The sequence below is a fragment of the Amblyomma maculatum genome, chromosome 7 (assembly GCF_055883805.1).
Source record: "Amblyomma maculatum isolate TAMU_Amacu chromosome 7, ASM5588380v1, whole genome shotgun sequence".
NCBI lineage: Eukaryota > Metazoa > Arthropoda > Arachnida > Ixodida > Ixodidae > Amblyomma > Amblyomma maculatum.
The window spans coordinates 109,280,770-109,298,174 of NC_139350.1; the positions used below are offsets into that span (position 1 = coordinate 109,280,770).

General features: G+C 48.5%; 2 non-coding genes and 1 pseudogene across 2 annotated transcripts; all 3 read left to right on the top strand.

Annotated features, from left to right (window-relative positions):
* The first annotated feature begins 374 nt into the window (after positions 1-374).
* LOC146184388 (U1 spliceosomal RNA) lies at positions 375-514 on the top strand (annotated as a pseudogene).
* A 5,836-nt stretch (positions 515-6,350) lies between these two features.
* LOC146184389 (U1 spliceosomal RNA) lies at positions 6,351-6,514 on the top strand. The gene has a single exon (XR_014709024.1). It is a non-coding gene; the product is annotated as a U1 spliceosomal RNA (small nuclear RNA).
* A 5,841-nt stretch (positions 6,515-12,355) lies between these two features.
* On the top strand, positions 12,356-12,519 carry LOC146184390 (U1 spliceosomal RNA). Its single transcript, XR_014709025.1, has one exon. It is a non-coding gene; the product is annotated as a U1 spliceosomal RNA (small nuclear RNA).
* The last annotated feature ends 4,886 nt before the right edge of the window (positions 12,520-17,405 follow it).

A 17,405-nucleotide genomic window follows, 5' to 3' on the forward strand; every position in this document is an offset into this window, starting at 1 on the left:
ATAGATTAAGAACATTAGTATACACTCACCTGAATGAGGAACTTGTCATGCTGGGGGAGGAAGAATTCCTCCGACATTGGTCAACGAGATTCATTGTTGTTGCAAATAGTAAAGTGACCGCGCCTATCCTTCCATACTAGGAAGATAGGCAAGTGAGAGAAACGTTTCGATGGTGTTATCATGAAATAGTTCCACAAAGCAAAAAAGCTGTGCAGAAATGTTATCAGCGAAAAAGCATGTATATTTGTATGTGTATTTGTATGTATACTTGTGTATATGTATGCGATTGAACACCTCTAGAATTATTGCAATTTTTGTCCGCTAAGGCCCCAGACGAATACATTTTTGTTCTGTAGATGTTTTTGAAAAATAAAATTCTCTTCAAAGGCGGTGCCTCCAGGGAGAGGTGCGGGCATTGCACTACGCTCGTGCTGACCCCTGCCACTACCCCAAACTGGGGCAGATGGGGCATGCAATTTTTGGTAGTGGGGGACTGCGTTCGCGCTTTCCCCCTCGCTATACCATCAAAAGTCAGATTTTATAACTCATCGGCGGCTGTTTTGGTGCTGCTCCGTTGCAGGCACTTCGGTAATGCGAGGTCGTTCGCTTAAGGAGAGTTTAGTTACGTAATAATTCAGATCATAAATAGACAAACCTCGTGGAATGCACAGGTTTGCTTAGTAAGAAATGACCTTCAGCAGTCTATTTCGGATATTAAGTATCAGGGGAATCCCTCCTCTCCTCTATCATTTGCCTCTTATCGGCGTTAATTAGTCGCACTTTATCCGCCTAGAGCAAGTTTGTAGGTACACCATCGCTACTGTCGCTGGAAGAAAAAGGCGCAGTATCTGTCACACTTGCTCTGTGTGACAGATAATAATAATGAGATTCTTGTTGAGGGGGGAAGAGAAGGGGGGGGATTACACGGCCCTATAACTGTCTCCTGTACTTGCAGGGATACACCGCTACGGGGCCGAGTAGAGGGTAAGGGGGAATGAAAGAGGGGAGAGGAAGGGGGAGCGAAAGCGTTGTCGTTGGTAGTCAATGTCGAGGACCCCTGGAGAAAAATGCCAAACATGGAAGGGCAAACACTCGTACAACAAGGATTGGTGGATTTTGAAGCGGGGACGTGCCGCGCAAAGGAGAAAGCCTTCATGACATATGTAGAGATAATTATGAGGTTTAAAGAAAGGGAAAAAAAAAAAAAAGAAAATCTGATAGGGAGATTTGGAATGTCATGGATGCTTATGCTAGCAGTTGGATGCGCGCGGTGGGAGGAGTGGGGCCTTGCAGAAGGGGCAAAGAGCCTTGTGGGATAATATAGGAGGAGATAAGATAATAATAATAATAAAAAATAATAATAATAATAAAAAAAAAGTAGTCTGAGGGCATATTTGAAATGCGACAGATAGGCTGGGAAGGAAGGGCCTTTGCAGAGGTTGCATGGGACCTTATGGGATATATAAAGGAAGAATTGATGATAATAAACACCACAAAAAAAAAAAAAAAGAAGAGGGAGAAAAAAAAAAAGTCTGAGGGGATTATTTGAAATGCAGGAGATAGGGCCTTTGCAGAAGGTGGATGGGACCTTATGGAATATGTAACGGAGCAATTGATGATACTAAACAGACAAAAGAAAAAAAAAAAAGAAGAGAGGGAAAAAAAAAGTAGTCTGAGGGCATTAGTTGAAATGCAACAGATAGGCTGTGAAGGAAGGGCCTTTGCAGAGGGTGGATGGGACCTTATGGGATATATAAAGGAAGAATTGATGATAATAAACACCACAAAAAAAAAAAAATAATAAGTGGAGGGAGAAAAAAAAAAAAAAAGTAGTCTGAGGGGATTATTTGAGATGGAGGAGATAGGGCCTTTGCAGAAGGTGGATGGGACCTTATGGAATATGTAACGGAGCAATTGATGATACTAAACAGACAAAAGAAAAAAAAAAAAAAGAAGAGAGGGAAAAAAAAAGTAGTCTGAGGGCATTAGTTGAAATGCAACAGATAGGCTGTGAAGGAAGGGCCTTTGCAGAGGGTGGATGGGACCTTATGGGATATATAAAGGAAGAATTGATGATAATAAACACCACAAAAAAAAAAAAAATAATAAGTGGAGGGAGAAAAAAAAAAAAAAGTAGTCTGAGGGGATTATTTGAGATGGAGGAGATAGGGCCTTTGCAGAAGGTGCATGGGACCTTATGGAATATGTAACGGAGGAATTGATAATGATAAACACACACACACAGAAAAAAAAAAAAAAGATTCTGTGGGCATTACATAAATTGGTAGAGATAAAAGTTAGACGATTTGCGGGCAGTTGGTTGCGCGCAGGAGTGAGAGAAGGTCCTTGTGCAAAAAGGCCTTATAGGACTTAAAGAAAAAAAAAAAACACAAACAGAATAATGATAATAAAAAAAAAAAAAATGGAACTGGTGCTATGCGGGGAATAGCGCGGGAGTGGCACACTGAATTGGTGAGAGTTGCTGGCAATAATTTGCGCACTAGGGGAAGATGGAAAGTGTTCACAGTTTTGCACTTATAGTCCACTGTCCCGTAGGAATAACAGGAGCACTTTTAGGGCACTTTGCACTTTGTGGGGAGGGCCAGACGGGTGAAGGATCTCACATGTGTTAGCACAGGGAAGTCCAAGATTTCGGTAACCTTCCCGAAGGAGGTGTCGCGGTTGCGAGTACACAGGGCACATACACAGAACGTGTTCGAGTGTTTCTGCGTCACCGCACGACGCATACAGGGGAGACATTCCTCGTAGTCGGCTAGCGCGCACACCGGTCCAAACACATCCGATGCGGAGGCGCAACAGCAGAACATAGTCTCTCCGGGCGAAGAGGCGAGTATTAACTGCACGGAAGGGGTGGCCGCTGGCGATGCGAGGGTCAGGGTGGTGGGAAATGGTGTGTCGCGCGATTGCAAGACGAGCACAGTCATATGTAGTGTTGTCCGCGCACATGGGAACGGACGGGTGGTGGGCTGATCGAGCGAGCTCATCAGCAAGTTCGTTGCCCCCTATCCCACAGTGCGATGGGATCCATTGTAGGACTGTATCGCAGCCGGATTCGGCGAGGCGTTGGAAGTTGCGTGCGCATACTTGCAGTAGGCGAGGTCCTTTGCTAGGCTGCGCAAGGGCCTGAAGCGCTGCCCTCGAATCGGTGAGAATGGCAGCATTTTTAATTTCAGGGCTTTCCAGGAGCAGGGTGGCTGCCAGATTGAGTGCAGCTATCTCAGCTGTTTGTGACGAGGAAGGGAAGTGTAGCCTGCATAATTTAGAGGTGTCCAAGTCGGGAATCACACATGCGGCAGCTGCGGATTTTTCTTGCTGACGGACTGACCCATCAGTAAAGATGAGGGTTCGGTGACGAAAATCCGTGTGAATTTTGGATGCGGCCTCTTGCTGAAGGGCGCATACGGGCGTGTTTCGTTTGCTCTTCACCCCTGGGAGACCCTGATAGATGCGGGGCGGGCAGATTTCATGTGGGGGTTGTGGAGCAGCAAGGGGCGGTGGAGAGGGGCCCAGTATCTCACGGAAGAGGCACATGACACGACCGATGCGTGTGTTAGGTTTGGCTGAAATTCTGCGAAGAAGTTCAGAGCCATCTTGTGCTCGGTGAAGCCGCTCGATGTGGTTGAGGGCAGTTTTGAGTGCTCTTAGTGAGAGGGGGATGTTGCGGGTTTCTGCATAGGTCGCTGCCACCTGAGATCCGTTGGGGAGACCATATATGTGTCGTATGGCGTTCCTATGGCATGTGTCCAGCCTTTTCCATTGGAGTGGGCTGAGGCTGAGCAGGGGAAGGGCATACAATGCTCTGGCTGAGGCGATCGCTTCATGGATTCTTGCACAGAGCGGGGGAGAGGCTCCTTCACCTTTGGCAAGGAGACGAAGCGCTAGTTTACCTATGCGCTTGGTGTCTGCGCACACTTTATCCACCGCAAGGCGCCAGGTGATGCGGGCATCAATTTTGAGGCCGAGGTAAACAACCGTTGTGCGCCAAGGCAGGGGGGTTCCGTCCAGGCGAAGAGGGCGTGTTTTGTTGCGGGCTGCAGCACCACGGGGATGGTAGAGCAGGGCTTCAGTTTTTTCGGCCGACACTGCGAGGCCGACACTGCGAATAAACGCGGTGACAGCATCGAGCGCACGCTGAAGGTCGCGAAGCGATGAGGCGTTGCTGCGGGTTGTTGATGAGGCGAACAGGGCAACATCGTCCGCATATACACACACACGCGCAAACTCGCGCTCAGCACGGGGGAGACACAAGGGTAGTTGGGCCAGCACGATGTTGAATAGGAAAGGGCTCAGCACACTTCCCTGAGGGACACCGCATGGCACTGGACGGGGGGCACTACAGGTGTTGCCCACCTTCACGGAGAGTGTTCGCTCGCTGAGGAACGCACTGACGAAGTTCAGGAGGCGGCCGGTGGCACCAATGTTTTTTAGCGCGTCGATCACTGCCCAGTGAGGAAGACAATCGAAGGCGCTTCTGATGTCGAGCAGGATGAGGTATCCCACTTGGCTGGTGTTGCGGGCGTTTTCAAGGGTGCTGACAACATCCGCAATGCAGTCAGCAGTTGCTCGTAAGGGGCGAAAACCACTCTGCTGAGGCGCCAAGCACCCGCTTTCCGTAGCAAGCCACTCCAGTCTGCGAACTCTCTGAACTCTCGCGAATACTCTGACTCTGAACCGCGCCGTAAGGGAAGGGAGGAAGGTGGGAGTGAAAGTGGAATGAGAGAAAGGGGAGCCGTTGTGGAGGGCTACGGAGTAATTTCGACCACCTGAGGATCTTTAACGTGCGCTGACATCGCACCAGCACACGGACGCCACTTCGTTTTGCCTCCATCGAAAAACGCAGCCGCCGTGGTCGGGTTCGGACCCGGGAACTCCGGCACAGTAGTCGGGCGCGTCTTACCACTGCATCACTCACTCACGGCGGGGGCCGTCTACGCCACGTGGTTTATTAGATTTGTTTAAACTGATAGGAATTATATTCGGAGCGAAGCGAAATACACGCAGATTTGCATGTGCTTTTTGTTAAATTGCCGAAATTAGGGTACTGTTTAGTATAGTACGAGAGACGCAGAATGCTCTAATTTCATTCGAAATAGTAATTGTCGTCTAAGCCAAGTGGTTTATAAGGAAAAACAAAAAACAAGTAAGCACGTATGCGTGCCACCTCCACAAGCTGCGTTGCCTGCTCGATTTCTGACGCTGCTTTCCCCACGTAGTCTTTGTACACTGTCTCCGAGTATGAAAGGGAACTATCAGTTTGCTCAAAAAGACGGTTCGTTTTATTTTCTCAAGTAAAGGCGAAAATTACTTTTGGACGTTACATTTATAATCAATAAAACACACAAAAAAGTATACTTGACACATAAACGACAGAGGAACGGGTAACTTAATGAATGGCATAACTTTGCTGCTTTTCATATTGAACAACCCTACGCAGACCGTGAGGGTTAACTTTTTCATATTTGCGCTATGTAAAGCAAGGCGAGGGTCGTGGATGAGCAAACAGGTCAGTGCGTTGAAAAGAAACAGGTAGAAAGGTGGTGAAATGAATTGAAAAAAAAAAAAAGAAAAAAAAAAACACGGCAGGTATAGAAAGCACGTTAAATCCTAGGACACTTAATGTATGTTAGCACGAAGAGGGAAATGGAGGTAGGGCGTGGTTAGCGGAATATCGGGAAGGAATACGGGACCTCTACAAAGAACGTGCGCAAAAAAAAAAGACAAGGAAAAAAGTTCGAAAGAAAAAGCCCGGAAAAGAGTAAAAAAAAGAAAAAACTGCTGAGAGGGCGAGGATTGTAGCCGTGACGCAGGTTCAACGTTACCCTTGTCAAGTGATAGTCCCGTGGCACACTACTACAATGCGATCGGAGTCCGTGACGCCACTTGCGAGACTCACGGGAATGGTTTCTTGCCGGAAACGCGCGAATCGCTGGGACTTTCTCCGGTACGAACTGCTTGGGGGCACGAACTCTGCACGCTCAATCGCTCAATACGCTGCAGTGCATTGCCGCAGTAGAGGAATGCGAGAAGTTGGAAGGCTGGTGAGGTGGCGCCACCACCCGTTAAACATGTCTATTAGCAACACTGAGACATACGCCAGCGTGTTGTGCGAGTTTGTAGCCTATTTTGTGCACATATAATGGTCAGTAGGCTTCTACAAAATAGTTTTGAATTAACAGCTTGAGAGTTCGCAAGAAAACATTTGTTATTCTCCGGGTGGACAAGCAACACGGAGCAGGGAGAGGCACGTTCTTTTATTTCCCAACGGTCGTAACTTGAGCAGAAGGCGGTGTCTCTGTAGGTTGCCTCCGCGGCAGAGACGTCGTCCAAGCATACTTACCTGGTGCCGAGGCTACCGTGATCAGCAAGGCGGTGCCTCCAGGGAGAGGTGCGGGCATTGCACTACGCTCGTGCTGACCCCTGCCACTACCCCAAACTGGGGCAGATGGGGCATGCAATTTTTGGTAGTGGGGGACTGCGTTCGCGCTTTCCCCCTCGCTATACCATCAAAAGTCAGATTTTATAACTCATCGGCGGCTGTTTTGGTGCTGCTCCGTTGCAGGCACTTCGGTAATGCGAGGTCGTTCGCTTAAGGAGAGTTTAGTTACGTAATAATTCAGATCATAAATAGACAAACCTCGTGGAATGCACAGGTTTGCTTAGTAAGAAATGACCTTCAGCAGTCTATTTCGGATATTAAGTATCAGGGGAATCCCTCCTCTCCTCTATCATTTGCCTCTTATCGGCGTTAATTAGTCGCACTTTATCCGCCTAGAGCAAGTTTGTAGGTACACCATCGCTACTGTCGCTGGAAGAAAAAGGCGCAGTATCTGTCACACTTGCTCTGTGTGACAGATAATAATAATGAGATTCTTGTTGAGGGGGGAAGAGAAGGGGGGGGATTACACGGCCCTATAACTGTCTCCTGTACTTGCAGGGATACACCGCTACGGGGCCGAGTAGAGGGTAAGGGGGAATGAAAGAGGGGAGAGGAAGGGGGAGCGAAAGCGTTGTCGTTGGTAGTCAATGTCGAGGACCCCTGGAGAAAAATGCCAAACAAGGAAGGGCAAACACTCGTACAACAAGGATTGGTGGATTTTGAAGCGGGGACGTGCCGCGCAAAGGAGAAAGCCTTCATGACATATGTAGAGATAATTATGAGGTTTAAAGAAAGGGGGAAAAAAAAAAAAGAAAATCTGATAGGGAGATTTGGAATGTCATGGATGCTTATGCTAGCAGTTGGATGCGCGCGGTGGGAGGAGTGGGGCCTTGCAGAAGGGGCAAAGAGCCTTGTGGGATAATATAGGAGGAGATAAGATAATAATAATAATAAAAAATAATAATAATAATAAAAAAAAAGTAGTCTGAGGGCATATTTGAAATGCGACAGATAGGCTGGGAAGGAAGGGCCTTTGCAGAGGTTGCATGGGACCTTATGGGATATATAAAGGAAGAATTGATGATAATAAACACCACAAAAAAAAAAAAAAAAAAAAGAAGAGGGAGAAAAAAAAAAAGTCTGAGGGGATTATTTGAAATGCAGGAGATAGGGCCTTTGCAGAAGGTGGATGGGACCTTATGGAATATGTAACGGAGCAATTGATGATACTAAACAGACAAAAGAAAAAAAAAAAAAAGAAGAGAGGGAAAAAAAAAGTAGTCTGAGGGCATTAGTTGAAATGCAACAGATAGGCTGTGAAGGAAGGGCCTTTGCAGAGGGTGGATGGGACCTTATGGGATATATAAAGGAAGAATTGATGATAATAAACACCACAAAAAAAAAAAATAATAAGTGGAGGGAGAAAAAAAAAAAAAAAGTAGTCTGAGGGGATTATTTGAGATGGAGGAGATAGGGCCTTTGCAGAAGGTGGATGGGACCTTATGGAATATGTAACGGAGCAATTGATGATACTAAACAGACAAAAGAAAAAAAAAAAAAAGAAGAGAGGGAAAAAAAAAGTAGTCTGAGGGCATTAGTTGAAATGCAACAGATAGGCTGTGAAGGAAGGGCCTTTGCAGAGGGTGGATGGGACCTTATGGGATATATAAAGGAAGAATTGATGATAATAAACACCACAAAAAAAAAAAAAAATAATAAGTGGAGGGAGAAAAAAAAAAAAAAAAAGTAGTCTGAGGGGATTATTTGAGATGGAGGAGATAGGGCCTTTGCAGAAGGTGCATGGGACCTTATGGAATATGTAACGGAGGAATTGATAATGATAAACACACACACACAGAAAAAAAAAAAAGATTCTGTGGGCATTACATAAATTGGTAGAGATAAAAGTTAGACGATTTGCGGGCAGTTGGTTGCGCGCAGGAGTGAGAGAAGGTCCTTGTGCAAAAAGGCCTTATAGGACTTAAAGAAAAAAAAAAACACAAACAGAATAATGATAATAAAAAAAAAAAATGGAACTGGTGCTATGCGGGGAATAGCGCGGGAGTGGCACACTGAATTGGTGAGAGTTGCTGGCAATAATTTGCGCACTAGGGGAAGATGGAAAGTGTTCACAGTTTTGCACTTATAGTCCACTGTCCCGTAGGAATAACAGGAGCACTTTTAGGGCACTTTGCACTTTGTGGGGAGGGCCAGACGGGTGAAGGATCTCACATGTGTTAGCACAGGGAAGTCCAAGATTTCGGTAACCTTCCCGAAGGAGGTGTCGCGGTTGCGAGTACACAGGGCACATACACAGAACGTGTTCGAGTGTTTCTGCGTCACCGCACGACGCATACAGGGGAGACATTCCTCGTAGTCGGCTAGCGCGCACACCGGTCCAAACACATCCGATGCGGAGGCGCAACAGCAGAACATAGTCTCTCCGGGCGAAGAGGCGAGTATTAACTGCACGGAAGGGGTGGCCGCTGGCGATGCGAGGGTCAGGGTGGTGGGAAATGGTGTGTCGCGCGATTGCAAGACGAGCACAGTCATATGTAGTGTTGTCCGCGCACATGGGAACGGACGGGTGGTGGGCTGATCGAGCGAGCTCATCAGCAAGTTCGTTGCCCCCTATCCCACAGTGCGATGGGATCCATTGTAGGACTGTATCGCAGCCGGATTCGGCGAGGCGTTGGAAGTTGCGTGCGCATACTTGCAGTAGGCGAGGTCCTTTGCTAGGCTGCGCAAGGGCCTGAAGCGCTGCCCTCGAATCGGTGAGAATGGCAGCATTTTTAATTTCAGGGCTTTCCAGGAGCAGGGTGGCTGCCAGATTGAGTGCAGCTATCTCAGCTGTTTGTGACGAGGAAGGGAAGTGTAGCCTGCATAATTTAGAGGTGTCCAAGTCGGGAATCACACATGCGGCAGCTGCGGATTTTTCTTGCTGACGGACTGACCCATCAGTAAAGATGAGGGTTCGGTGACGAAAATCCGTGTGAATTTTGGATGCGGCCTCTTGCTGAAGGGCGCATACGGGCGTGTTTCGTTTGCTCTTCACCCCTGGGAGACCCTGATAGATGCGGGGCGGGCAGATTTCATGTGGGGGTTGTGGAGCAGCAAGGGGCGGTGGAGAGGGGCCCAGTATCTCACGGAAGAGGCACATGACACGACCGATGCGTGTGTTAGGTTTGGCTGAAATTCTGCGAAGAAGTTCAGAGCCATCTTGTGCTCGGTGAAGCCGCTCGATGTGGTTGAGGGCAGTTTTGAGTGCTCTTAGTGAGAGGGGGATGTTGCGGGTTTCTGCATAGGTCGCTGCCACCTGAGATCCGTTGGGGAGACCATATATGTGTCGTATGGCGTTCCTATGGCATGTGTCCAGCCTTTTCCATTGGAGTGGGCTGAGGCTGAGCAGGGGAAGGGCATACAATGCTCTGGCTGAGGCGATCGCTTCATGGATTCTTGCACAGAGCGGGGGAGAGGCTCCTTCACCTTTGGCAAGGAGACGAAGCGCTAGTTTACCTATGCGCTTGGTGTCTGCGCACACTTTATCCACCGCAAGGCGCCAGGTGATGCGGGCATCAATTTTGAGGCCGAGGTAAACAACCGTTGTGCGCCAAGGCAGGGGGGTTCCGTCCAGGCGAAGAGGGCGTGTTTTGTTGCGGGCTGCAGCACCACGGGGATGGTAGAGCAGGGCTTCAGTTTTTTCGGCCGACACTGCGAGGCCGACACTGCGAATAAACGCGGTGACAGCATCGAGCGCACGCTGAAGGTCGCGAAGCGATGAGGCGTTGCTGCGGGTTGTTGATGAGGCGAACAGGGCAACATCGTCCGCATATACACACACACGCGCAAACTCGCGCTCAGCACGGGGGAGACACAAGGGTAGTTGGGCCAGCACGATGTTGAATAGGAAAGGGCTCAGCACACTTCCCTGAGGGACACCGCATGGCACTGGACGGGGGGCACTACAGGTGTTGCCCACCTTCACGGAGAGTGTTCGCTCGCTGAGGAACGCACTGACGAAGTTCAGGAGGCGGCCGGTGGCACCAATGTTTTTTAGCGCGTCGATCACTGCCCAGTGAGGAAGACAATCGAAGGCGCTTCTGATGTCGAGCAGGATGAGGTATCCCACTTGGCTGGTGTTGCGGGCGTTTTCAAGGGTGCTGACAACATCCGCAATGCAGTCAGCAGTTGCTCGTAAGGGGCGAAAACCACTCTGCTGAGGCGCCAAGCACCCGCTTTCCGTAGCAAGCCACTCCAGTCTGCGAACTCTCTGAACTCTCGCGAATACTCTGACTCTGAACCGCGCCGTAAGGGAAGGGAGGAAGGTGGGAGTGAAAGTGGAATGAGAGAAAGGGGAGCCGTTGTGGAGGGCTACGGAGTAATTTCGACCACCTGAGGATCTTTAACGTGCGCTGACATCGCACCAGCACACGGACGCCACTTCGTTTTGCCTCCATCGAAAAACGCAGCCGCCGTGGTCGGGTTCGGACCCGGGAACTCCGGCACAGTAGTCGGGCGCGTCTTACCACTGCATCACTCACTCACGGCGGGGGCCGTCTACGCCACGTGGTTTATTAGATTTGTTTAAACTGATAGGAATTATATTCGGAGCGAAGCGAAATACACGAAGATTTGCATGTGCTTTTTGTTAAATTGCCGAAATTAGGGTACTGTTTAGTATAGTACGAGAGACGCAGAATGCTCTAATTTCATTCGAAATAGTAATTGTCGTCTAAGCCAAGTGGTTTATAAGGAAAAACAAAAAACAAGTAAGCACGTATGCGTGCCACCTCCACAAGCTGCGTTGCCTGCTCGATTTCTGACGCTGCTTTCCCCACGTAGTCTTTGTACACTGTCTCCGAGTATGAAAGGGAACTATCAGTTTGCTCAAAAAGACGGTTCGTTTTATTTTCTCAAGTAAAGGCGAAAATTACTTTTGGACGTTACATTTATAATCAATAAAACACACAAAAAAGTATACTTGACACATAAACGACAGAGGAACGGGTAACTTAATGAATGGCATAACTTTGCTGCTTTTCATATTGAACAACCCTACGCAGACCGTGAGGGTTAACTTTTTCATATTTGCGCTATGTAAAGCAAGGCGAGGGTCGTGGATGAGCAAACAGGTCAGTGCGTTGAAAAGAAACAGGTAGAAAGGTGGTGAAATGAATTGAAAAAAAAAAAAAGAAAAAAAAAAACACGGCAGGTATAGAAAGCACGTTAAATCCTAGGACACTTAATGTATGTTAGCACGAAGAGGGAAATGGAGGTAGGGCGTGGTTAGCGGAATATCGGGAAGGAATACGGGACCTCTACAAAGAACGTGCGCAAAAAAAAAAGACAAGGAAAAAAGTTCGAAAGAAAAAGCCCGGAAAAGAGTAAAAAAAAGAAAAAACTGCTGAGAGGGCGAGGATTGTAGCCGTGACGCAGGTTCAACGTTACCCTTGTCAAGTGATAGTCCCGTGGCACACTACTACAATGCGATCGGAGTCCGTGACGCCACTTGCGAGACTCACGGGAATGGTTTCTTGCCGGAAACGCGCGAATCGCTGGGACTTTCTCCGGTACGAACTGCTTGGGGGCACGAACTCTGCACGCTCAATCGCTCAATACGCTGCAGTGCATTGCCGCAGTAGAGGAATGCGAGAAGTTGGAAGGCTGGTGAGGTGGCGCCACCACCCGTTAAACATGTCTATTAGCAACACTGAGACATACGCCAGCGTGTTGTGCGAGTTTGTAGCCTATTTTGTGCACATATAATGGTCAGTAGGCTTCTACAAAATAGTTTTGAATTAACAGCTTGAGAGTTCGCAAGAAAACATTTGTTATTCTCCGGGTGGACAAGCAACACGGAGCAGGGAGAGGCACGTTCTTTTATTTCCCAACGGTCGTAACTTGAGCAGAAGGCGGTGTCTCTGTAGGTTGCCTCCGCGGCAGAGACGTCGTCCAAGCATACTTACCTGGTGCCGAGGCTACCGTGATCAGCAAGGCGGTGCCTCCAGGGAGAGGTGCGGGCATTGCACTACGCTCGTGCTGACCCCTGCCACTACCCCAAACTGGGGCAGATGGGGCATGCAATTTTTGGTAGTGGGGGACTGCGTTCGCGCTTTCCCCCTCGCTATACCATCAAAAGTCAGATTTTATAACTCATCGGCGGCTGTTTTGGTGCTGCTCCGTTGCAGGCACTTCGGTAATGCGAGGTCGTTCGCTTAAGGAGAGTTTAGTTACGTAATAATTCAGATCATAAATAGACAAACCTCGTGGAATGCACAGGTTTGCTTAGTAAGAAATGACCTTCAGCAGTCTATTTCGGATATTAAGTATCAGGGGAATCCCTCCTCTCCTCTATCATTTGCCTCTTATCGGCGTTAATTAGTCGCACTTTATCCGCCTAGAGCAAGTTTGTAGGTACACCATCGCTACTGTCGCTGGAAGAAAAAGGCGCAGTATCTGTCACACTTGCTCTGTGTGACAGATAATAATAATGAGATTCTTGTTGAGGGGGGAAGAGAAGGGGGGGGGGGGGGGATTACACGGCCCTATAACTGTCTCCTGTACTTGCAGGGATACACCGCTACGGGGCCGAGTAGAGGGTAAGGGGGAATGAAAGAGGGGAGAGGAAGGGGGAGCGAAAGCGTTGTCGTTGGTAGTCAATGTCGAGGACCCCTGGAGAAAAATGCCAAACATGGAAGGGCAAACACTCGTACAACAAGGATTGGTGGATTTTGAAGCGGGGACGTGCCGCGCAAAGGAGAAAGCCTTCATGACATATGTAGAGATAATTATGAGGTTTAAAGAAAGGGAAAAAAAAAAAAAAGAAAATCTGATAGGGAGATTTGGAATGTCATGGATGCTTATGCTAGCAGTTGGATGCGCGCGGTGGGAGGAGTGGGGCCTTGCAGAAGGGGCAAAGAGCCTTGTGGGATAATATAGGAGGAGATAAGATAATAATAATAATAAAAAATAATAATAATAATAAAAAAAAAGTAGTCTGAGGGCATATTTGAAATGCGACAGATAGGCTGGGAAGGAAGGGCCTTTGCAGAGGTTGCATGGGACCTTATGGGATATATAAAGGAAGAATTGATGATAATAAACACCACAAAAAAAAAAAAAAGAAGAGGGAGAAAAAAAAAAAGTCTGAGGGGATTATTTGAAATGCAGGAGATAGGGCCTTTGCAGAAGGTGGATGGGACCTTATGGAATATGTAACGGAGCAATTGATGATACTAAACAGACAAAAGAAAAAAAAAAAAAGAAGAGAGGGAAAAAAAAAGTAGTCTGAGGGCATTAGTTGAAATGCAACAGATAGGCTGTGAAGGAAGGGCCTTTGCAGAGGGTGGATGGGACCTTATGGGATATATAAAGGAAGAATTGATGATAATAAACACCACAAAAAAAAAAAAAATAATAAGTGGAGGGAGAAAAAAAAAAAAAGTAGTCTGAGGGGATTATTTGAGATGGAGGAGATAGGGCCTTTGCAGAAGGTGGATGGGACCTTATGGAATATGTAACGGAGCAATTGATGATACTAAACAGACAAAAGAAAAAAAAAAAAAGAAGAGAGGGAAAAAAAAAGTAGTCTGAGGGCATTAGTTGAAATGCAACAGATAGGCTGTGAAGGAAGGGCCTTTGCAGAGGGTGGATGGGACCTTATGGGATATATAAAGGAAGAATTGATGATAATAAACACCAAAAAAAAAAAAAAAAATAATAAGTGGAGGGAGAAAAAAAAAAAAAAGTAGTCTGAGGGGATTATTTGAGATGGAGGAGATAGGGCCTTTGCAGAAGGTGCATGGGACCTTATGGAATATGTAACGGAGGAATTGATAATGATAAACACACACACACAGAAAAAAAAAAAAAAGATTCTGTGGGCATTACATAAATTGGTAGAGATAAAAGTTAGACGATTTGCGGGCAGTTGGTTGCGCGCAGGAGTGAGAGAAGGTCCTTGTGCAAAAAGGCCTTATAGGACTTAAAGAAAAAAAAAAAAACACAAACAGAATAATGATAATAAAAAAAAAAAATGGAACTGGTGCTATGCGGGGAATAGCGCGGGAGTGGCACACTGAATTGGTGAGAGTTGCTGGCAATAATTTGCGCACTAGGGGAAGATGGAAAGTGTTCACAGTTTTGCACTTATAGTCCACTGTCCCGTAGGAATAACAGGAGCACTTTTAGGGCACTTTGCACTTTGTGGGGAGGGCCAGACGGGTGAAGGATCTCACATGTGTTAGCACAGGGAAGTCCAAGATTTCGGTAACCTTCCCGAAGGAGGTGTCGCGGTTGCGAGTACACAGGGCACATACACAGAACGTGTTCGAGTGTTTCTGCGTCACCGCACGACGCATACAGGGGAGACATTCCTCGTAGTCGGCTAGCGCGCACACCGGTCCAAACACATCCGATGCGGAGGCGCAACAGCAGAACATAGTCTCTCCGGGCGAAGAGGCGAGTATTAACTGCACGGAAGGGGTGGCCGCTGGCGATGCGAGGGTCAGGGTGGTGGGAAATGGTGTGTCGCGCGATTGCAAGACGAGCACAGTCATATGTAGTGTTGTCCGCGCACATGGGAACGGACGGGTGGTGGGCTGATCGAGCGAGCTCATCAGCAAGTTCGTTGCCCCCTATCCCACAGTGCGATGGGATCCATTGTAGGACTGTATCGCAGCCGGATTCGGCGAGGCGTTGGAAGTTGCGTGCGCATACTTGCAGTAGGCGAGGTCCTTTGCTAGGCTGCGCAAGGGCCTGAAGCGCTGCCCTCGAATCGGTGAGAATGGCAGCATTTTTAATTTCAGGGCTTTCCAGGAGCAGGGTGGCTGCCAGATTGAGTGCAGCTATCTCAGCTGTTTGTGACGAGGAAGGGAAGTGTAGCCTGCATAATTTAGAGGTGTCCAAGTCGGGAATCACACATGCGGCAGCTGCGGATTTTTCTTGCTGACGGACTGACCCATCAGTAAAGATGAGGGTTCGGTGACGAAAATCCGTGTGAATTTTGGATGCGGCCTCTTGCTGAAGGGCGCATACGGGCGTGTTTCGTTTGCTCTTCACCCCTGGGAGACCCTGATAGATGCGGGGCGGGCAGATTTCATGTGGGGGTTGTGGAGCAGCAAGGGGCGGTGGAGAGGGGCCCAGTATCTCACGGAAGAGGCACATGACACGACCGATGCGTGTGTTAGGTTTGGCTGAAATTCTGCGAAGAAGTTCAGAGCCATCTTGTGCTCGGTGAAGCCGCTCGATGTGGTTGAGGGCAGTTTTGAGTGCTCTTAGTGAGAGGGGGATGTTGCGGGTTTCTGCATAGGTCGCTGCCACCTGAGATCCGTTGGGGAGACCATATATGTGTCGTATGGCGTTCCTATGGCATGTGTCCAGCCTTTTCCATTGGAGTGGGCTGAGGCTGAGCAGGGGAAGGGCATACAATGCTCTGGCTGAGGCGATCGCTTCATGGATTCTTGCACAGAGCGGGGGAGAGGCTCCTTCACCTTTGGCAAGGAGACGAAGCGCTAGTTTACCTATGCGCTTGGTGTCTGCGCACACTTTATCCACCGCAAGGCGCCAGGTGATGCGGGCATCAATTTTGAGGCCGAGGTAAACAACCGTTGTGCGCCAAGGCAGGGGGGTTCCGTCCAGGCGAAGAGGGCGTGTTTTGTTGCGGGCTGCAGCACCACGGGGATGGTAGAGCAGGGCTTCAGTTTTTTCGGCCGACACTGCGAGGCCGACACTGCGAATAAACGCGGTGACAGCATCGAGCGCACGCTGAAGGTCGCGAAGCGATGAGGCGTTGCTGCGGGTTGTTGATGAGGCGAACAGGGCAACATCGTCCGCATATACACACACACGCGCAAACTCGCGCTCAGCACGGGGGAGACACAAGGGTAGTTGGGCCAGCACGATGTTGAATAGGAAAGGGCTCAGCACACTTCCCTGAGGGACACCGCATGGCACTGGACGGGGGGCACTACAGGTGTTGCCCACCTTCACGGAGAGTGTTCGCTCGCTGAGGAACGCACTGACGAAGTTCAGGAGGCGGCCGGTGGCACCAATGTTTTTTAGCGCGTCGATCACTGCCCAGTGAGGAAGACAATCGAAGGCGCTTCTGATGTCGAGCAGGATGAGGTATCCCACTTGGCTGGTGTTGCGGGCGTTTTCAAGGGTGCTGACAACATCCGCAATGCAGTCAGCAGTTGCTCGTAAGGGGCGAAAACCACTCTGCTGAGGCGCCAAGCACCCGCTTTCCGTAGCAAGCCACTCCAGTCTGCGAACTCTCTGAACTCTCGCGAATACTCTGACTCTGAACCGCGCCGTAAGGGAAGGGAGGAAGGTGGGAGTGAAAGTGGAATGAGAGAAAGGGGAGCCGTTGTGGAGGGCTACGGAGTAATTTCGACCACCTGAGGATCTTTAACGTGCGCTGACATCGCACCAGCACACGGACGCCACTTCGTTTTGCCTCCATCGAAAAACGCAGCCGCCGTGGTCGGGTTCGGACCCGGGAACTCCGGCACAGTAGTCGGGCGCGTCTTACCACTGCATCACTCACTCACGGCGGGGGCCGTCTACGCCACGTGGTTTATTAGATTTGTTTAAACTGATAGGAATTATATTCGGAGCGAAGCGAAATACACGAAGATTTGCATGTGCTTTTTGTTAAATTGCCGAAATTAGGGTACTGTTTAGTATAGTACGAGAGACGCAGAATGCTCTAATTTCATTCGAAATAGTAATTGTCGTCTAAGCCAAGTGGTTTATAAGGAAAAACAAAAAACAAGTAAGCACGTATGCGTGCCACCTCCACAAGCTGCGTTGCCTGCTCGATTTCTGACGCTGCTTTCCCCACGTAGTCTTTGTACACTGTCTCCGAGTATGAAAGGGAACTATCAGTTTGCTCAAAAAGACGGTTCGTTTTATTTTCTCAAGTAAAGGCGAAAATTACTTTTGGACGTTACATTTATAATCAATAAAACACACAAAAAAGTATACTTGACACATAAACGACAGAGGA